A 7176-nucleotide genomic window follows, 5' to 3' on the forward strand; every position below is an offset into this window, starting at 1 on the left:
TCCAGCTCTATCTTTTTTACTCTCTCTTCTATCTCTCTCCATGTTTTTTTGTCTCTCTCTCTTTCTTTCTGCCACTCTTCTTTCAATTCTTTCATTTCCCTCATCATTCCCTTCATCTCTTTCCAATCTTCACACATTTCATTTATCATATTTATCGTTCCTTTCAGTGCCCCCTTTATTTCCTCCCTTATTACCTCCGTAATGTCGCCTTGCAGTTCTATCCTTTCTTTGCCGGCCTCTCCCTTCGCTTTCTCCGGCGATCTACCTGTCTTTCTGCTCTTTCTGAACGGATCTTTTTCTTTATCTTCCTTTCCATCATTCTCTCTCTCTTTTCTCTTCTTATCTAACCACTTTCCTAAGCCTTCTGCATTCGATAGGCTGTTGCTTCTTGTCCTTACCTTCTCTCTTATTTTCATTAATTTTCTTGACGCTTCCCTTCGCTCTTCCTCGCTTAACTTTTTGTCCATTTCGTTTCCTTATCTGCTCGTCTGCCTTCTTTCTCTTCTTTACCTGCTTTACCTGCCTTCTAGCTACCTTCTTTTCCTGTACGATGGCGCTCTTTCCACTGCTTCTGTTACCTCTTGTCTTTTTGTTTTCCTCGCCTTCTCACTCACTGTGCTTCTAACCTCACTTTCTTCTTCTTTTCACTCTCCACTCCTTTTTCACCTTCTTCTTTGTCTTTCTTATCTCCACCTACTCTTCTACGCTCCCTCCAGCCACGGAGCCTCTTTCTTAACTTTTTCTTCCTTTCACTTTATCAAAATCTCCACTTTACTATCCACTCACATAGAACGTGCCTTCTCTCTATATAACCGGAAACGGATCTCAATATAAAGTACGTGAACACCAGGAGTCGTTTTCCCAGGACCTTATTAATGCTGCTGCTTCATCTGTTCCGGTTAACAATACGACCTTTGATGCTGATTCTAGTCTGGCATTAATAACGCAAGCCAAACTGTCAAAGGATCAATACAATATTATCAGGACAGCTGCTGCAGGTATCGGACATGATATATATCCAAGCTATGAGAAAATAATAGAATCGAAGAAAAAATGTTATCCCTGTAATATGGCCCAGACAACCAAGCGGGTCGAAGCCACAAATGCGCGCGTGGGCTCGTAGTGTTCCCCTGGACACAATCTTGGCACATGATGTCGTTGCCACAATCCGGGATATCGTGCCCAGATTAACGATCGGGCCGTTGTAAGATGGCAGCACATAGCCGCACTAACTCTTCCTTTTTACTTATTTTGTACGCATTCGAGGCGGGAAAATTAAATGATAGATTTTATTTATTGTAGTATTTGTAGTAGTTTTCCTAGACTGCGGATCTTTATGCAAAATAAAAATTGTCTGCATCGATTGCAAGAGATAGAAACTAAATTGAATGTTACTTCTTCCCTCTTAACGGGTCTTTATGCAAAAAAATTCTCGTCGTATAAGGGAAAAGAAAATTGATATTTTTTTATTTTTTAATACGCTGCAGGGGGAGTTGGTGAAGACACAGGGACTGTGATAGGGACAATGACACACAAGGAATAATAAATATTATAATTTTTTATTATTACTATGCTTTATTATTGGAAATTACAAAAATTTACAACCTTTACATGGACCTAAATCTACAGAGTGAGTCACCTAACGTTTGCACCTCAAATATCTTTGTTGTTTCGAAAGATACGTAAAATATGGTAAAGACAAAGTTGAATGGTACAATGGGGCTGACACGATGCTAAAAAATTTTTGTTTTTATGTCATTTTTTTAGAGATATCAAGGTCATCTTGACTTTTCTAAATGGAATGAGGTATTTTTTAATACATCAATCGATGCAGCTGGACATTCGTTATAAAAGAGTACTAACCTATGTACAGTCAGCGGCAATAATAAGTGGACACCCTTAAAAATCGCACAACTTTTTAGAAATTGGTCCAAAGGACTTGAATTCTTTTAAGATGTTAGACCGGTTAGTTCGCTAGAGAATAAGTAAACAAAAATTTATTATGATTGCAATTGGTAGTAATTATACAAAATATTAAAAAATGATGTTTTGACAACTTTTTTATCTGGGCCTGTAACGATAATTTAAAAAAATGCGTTTTATAGATTTCGGTAACTTATATGCATACTGAAAATTTCATCGAAATCGGTCAACATTGCAATGAGCTACATACGTTTAAAGATGAGAGCTTAAGGGTGAAAGTCGCAGATTTTCAGCCTTGCCAGGGCATTTCGCCCTTACGTGATCATCTTTAAACGTTTGTAGCTCATTGCAATGTTGACCGATTTCAATGAAATTTTCAGTATGCATATAAGTTACCGAAATCTATAAAACGCATTTTTTAAATTATCGTTACATGCCCAGATAAAAAAGTTGACAAAACATCATTTTTTAATATTTTGTAAACGTTACACAAGTATGTAAACGCTAACGTCTTAGTACGACAGTAATGGTGTTTTAGAGTTATTTAAATTGAAATATCTCGTGAACTACTAACTTTTCGACATACATAGGTTAGTACTTTTTTTTTACAACAAATGTCCAGCTGGATCGATTGATGTATTAAAAAATACCTCATACCATTTAAAAAAGTCAAGATGACCTTAATATCTCTAAAAAAATGACATAAAACAAAATTTTTTTTGGCATCGTGTCAGCCCCATTGTACCATTCAACTTTGTCCTTACCATATTTTACGTATCTTTAGAAACAACAAAGATATTTGAGGTACAAACGTTAGGTGACTCATCCTGTATACAGGGTGTCTCAAAATTAGGTCCGGAGCCGAAAATGGGAGGTTCCTGGGATCATTTCAAGCGACATTTTCCTTTGAAAAAATGTCGTCCGCGGCTTCGTTAACGAGTTATTAACGAAAAACACGGACCAATCAGAGCGCGAGCTAGACGCGTGCAGTCCGGCGCGCTGGCAGCCGAGTGTCGGTGGCACGCCGCGATGTCGTAACGAACAAAAGTTTCTCGATGATGTGAATCCTCGCCAATTTCGATAAGCTTTGGATATGTTGTCAATACCATGATTCTGAACAACATTTCCCTTTACAGTTTCTGTCGATCGGCTTTAGTTTACGATATTATTGCAAAAATTTGTAATCGTAAATCGATCGATGTACTATTTCCTGTCCGATTTCGATAAGCTTTGGATATGTAGTCAAGACCATGATTCTGAACAACATTTCCCTTGACGGTTTTCGTCGGTCGGCTTTAGTTTACGATATTATTGTAAAAATTTGTAATTGTAAATCGATCGATGTACATACTATCTCCTCGCCGATTTCGATGAGCTTTATTTCAAAGGAAAAAGATATTTAAAACATCGAATTTATAACATATTTCAAAGTTATCGAAATCGATGAGGACCCACATCATCGGCAACTTTACCCGAACGATAGAAGAAGCACAAACTTATTGAATTAAAAACTCACTTATTCAGCCGTAAATCCATTTGACTACCACATATAACCATCACACTTTTACATAATTGTTGAACTCGTAGCACACTTTTATAACTCGTATCGATATCGAACGAAATTACTTACTTCTACGCGGAAAGAGTTCGATGCTCTTCGCGATGCCGCGCGAAACTGTGCTCTCCCAGCATACAATGTATTCGATGAAGGCGTCGTTTAAAACAAATGAAATCGTTCCCAAGGAGATATTGATTTTTCGAGAATCATATGGCATTGATTTTTCGAGAATCATATGGCATTGATTTTTCGAGAATCATATGGCATTGATTTTTCGAGAATCATATGATTCTCGAAAACACCGATTCGAAGATTATGTAAAAGTGTGGTGGTTGTATGTGGTAGTCAAATGGATTTACGGCTGAATAAGTGAGTTTTTAATTCAATAAGTTTGTGCTTCTTCTATCGTTCGGGTAAAGTTGCCGATGATGTGGGTCCTCACCGATTTCGATGACTTTGAAATATGTTATAAATTCGATGTTTTAAATATCTTTTTCCTTTGAAATGAAACTCATCGACATCGGCGAGGAGATAGTATGTACATCGATCGATTTACAATTACAAATTTTTACAATAATATCGTAAACTAAAGCCGATCGACAGAAACTGTGAAGGGAAATGTTGTTCAGAATCATGGTCTTGACAACATATCCAAATATTATCGAAATCGGATAGGAAATAGTACATCGATCGATTTACAATTACAAATTTTTACAATAGTATCGTAAACTAAAGCCGATCGACAGAAACTGTAAAGGGAAATGTTGTTCAGAATCATGGTCTTGACAACATATCCAAATATTATCGAAATCGGATAGGAAATAGTACATCGATCGATTTACAATTACAAATTTTTACAATAATATCGTAAACTAAAGCCGATCGACAGAAACTGTAAAGGGAAATGTTGTTCAGAATCGTGGTATGGACAACATATCCAAAGATTATCGAAATCGGATAGGAAATAGTACATCGATCGATTTACAATTACAAATTTTTACAATAATATCGTAAACTAAAGCCGATCGACAGAAACTGTAAAGGGAAATGTTGTTCAGAATCATGGGCTTGACAACATATCCAAATATTATCGAAATCGGATAGGAAATAGTACATCGATCGATTTACAATTACAAATTTTTACAATAATGTCGTAAACTAAAGCCGATCGACAGAAACTGTAAAGGGAAATGTTGTTCAGAACCATGGTATTGACAACATATCCAAAGCTTGTCGAAATTGGCGAGGATTCACATCATCGAGAAAATTTTGTTCGTTACGACATCGCGGCGTGCCACCGACACTCGGCTGCCGGCGCGCCGGGCTGCACGCTTCTAGCTCGCGCTCTGATTGGTCCGTGTTTTTCGTTAATAACTCGTTAACGAAGCCGCGGACGACATTTTTTCAAAGGAAAATGTCGCTTGAAATGATCTCAGGAACCTCCCATTTTCGGCTCCGGACCTAATTTTGAGACACCCTGTATATTGTGATTATTACACGTTGTTGCCTCTGCTTCCCCAAACTTGTGGCCCGTAGTACGTTGTGGCATAGGCGGGATACCTCAAAAATACAAAGAAAATCAGTAATGTACAATATATGTATGTGCGTTGAAGGGCATAATTAGATATACGTACCACGCGAAAAATTAGAGGTCTTCCTCTTCCCCGGTTGCCGCAGCTTTCTTCTCCTCCTTCCTTGGATAGCACATTATATTTTTCCTCCGTTCTGTAAATTAGATTTTCAATTACACAGTGAGTAAATGTGAGTATTTAATCTTCTTCGCTTATTTCTCATCTCAACGAATTTTCTAATTTCTGGTGCTACAATTACAAAAGGTCTTCTGATGTTTTTCATCAACTAACATATCTAACTGATTCAAATATTGCAATTATATTAATAAAAAATCGATTAAAGTTGAACGACAAACAAAAGAATGTACTACCAGAAATGAAAAAATTCCATGATGAGAAGCAAGTGAAGAAGATTAAATACTTGCCTTACTGAATTGGTTTTAGCCATCATTTTGCCGATTTAGAATATTGTTAAGCTAATTCTAATCTGAATGGGTCAAAGCTGAATTGTGTTGGATTTGTCTAAAGTGATAAATGATAATAATTGTTCGCGATACCTTCGATCTTATCGGAACACTCTAAATATTTATTTTATCGCCGGTTCACGTGAGGAAGGAATTAGTCCAGGTTGGATTGAACAACGCGAGAACCTCGTTTTAAATAAACACTTCGTCTTTATTAGCTAACAGTAGGAACACGGGCTCCTTGGTCCTAGACCGTTTGCTTTCTCGATTCGCTCGGCGCGATACTCTGCTTGTCGTACGTGTGTTTTCGATTCGCGGTTCTAAACGCTTCTGTTCGACTTCGCTCTCTCACGGGCAACGGAGACTTCGCGACGCTCGCATTGTTTTTCTCCGCTGCTCGCGATCTTCTTGAGCGCTAACGGTCATCGCTAAGGTGTTTGAATTTAAACTCCTATACATGAAAGTAGCGCGCTGGCGAGATCGAGCGTACCGACTCAGCCGGAACAATAATGATAATGAAAAGAGAGTGATAAAGTGATAAAAAAAAGTGATAAAGAAATAAACAATTTACTATTTTGGACTCTACATTGAAGTGAACATACTCGCCCCGTAGCACCTCATACGTGATGGCACATGGCACTGTCGCGTGGTGTGCCGACAAGCGTTCTCACGCTTTTTCACGCGAAGATTTTGGGAGACATTTGAGCAAAATGAAACCGATTAACCAATATAAATATGTACACATACCTTCCTTTCTTCCTTCCTTCCACGTAGTGCACGTAATCCAAGTAATCCACGTAATCACATAATCCAAGCAAGTCAATCTAATAGTCAAATAGTCAAATGCCGCAACGCAGACCGCACTCGCGAGTGTAACGTGTAACCACAAAAAATTTCAGTTTATGCATTTATTGAATTTATAGTGTAGGATTAGGTATTTACCAGAAAAAACGTGATGAAAATAAATTCAAAAGGCTCGAAAAAATAATACAATTTAAACAATGTCCTTGTCAAACCATTAGTGATCAAAACATTAAACGACAATATGTATCTCGAAAGTGAAAGTGTGTGACATGCGGCGTCCTCCTGCTACAACCACAGATATTACGACATTTACGACCGAGCTAAGCGAACGAGAACTTGAGAGACTTGAGAACTGTTGAGAGAACAACTGAAAACTGCTGAAAACTGAACGGCAGTTTCCCCTTCCCTGACGTATCGTCGTATCCGTGAGCGGCCGGTGAGGTGTCGACCTGTGTCTGTGTCGACCGCGCCTGCCCGCGCTGGTGCCTGTTCGATTGCACGCGCGCTACACACAAGCGTACCTCTACTCTGTCCGTGTGAACTACCTGCTCGACTGATCTACGCCGACGCGTTCCTCCGGTTTTCACGTTACCGAAATTTCGAAAGCATGAGGCGAAAAGTCGGAATCTGGAGACGGCAAGCATTTGAATCTCGGGCACAGCACGAGGCACGCACATTTTGCTATAACTTTCGATCTAAAAGAGATATCGACGATAAATTAGGCCTAATTTTTTTTTGAAAAATCGGTTTTAACGATGTAAACAGAAAAAAATATATTTTGTATTTTTTAAATAATGTTTTCGTTGATTCTTAAGGCATAGCCGGAAAAGATGTTCAGAAGTATCCAACCAAATTT

At 38.3% G+C, this 7176-nt stretch overlaps 1 long non-coding RNA gene across 1 annotated transcript; it reads right to left on the reverse strand.

Annotated features, from left to right (window-relative positions):
• Nucleotides 1–4962: 4962 nt before the first annotated feature.
• Nucleotides 4963–6705, reverse strand: LOC143207198 (uncharacterized). Its single transcript, XR_013008638.1, has 3 exons — nucleotides 6264–6705; nucleotides 5116–5206; nucleotides 4963–5041 (listed from the first exon to the last, which is right to left on the reverse strand). It is a non-coding gene; the product is annotated as an uncharacterized LOC143207198 (long non-coding RNA).
• Between the last annotated feature and the right edge of the window lie 471 nt (nucleotides 6706–7176).

The sequence above is a fragment of the Lasioglossum baleicum genome, chromosome 1 (genome assembly GCF_051020765.1).
Source record: "Lasioglossum baleicum chromosome 1, iyLasBale1, whole genome shotgun sequence".
Taxonomy (NCBI): Eukaryota; Metazoa; Arthropoda; class Insecta; order Hymenoptera; family Halictidae; genus Lasioglossum; species Lasioglossum baleicum.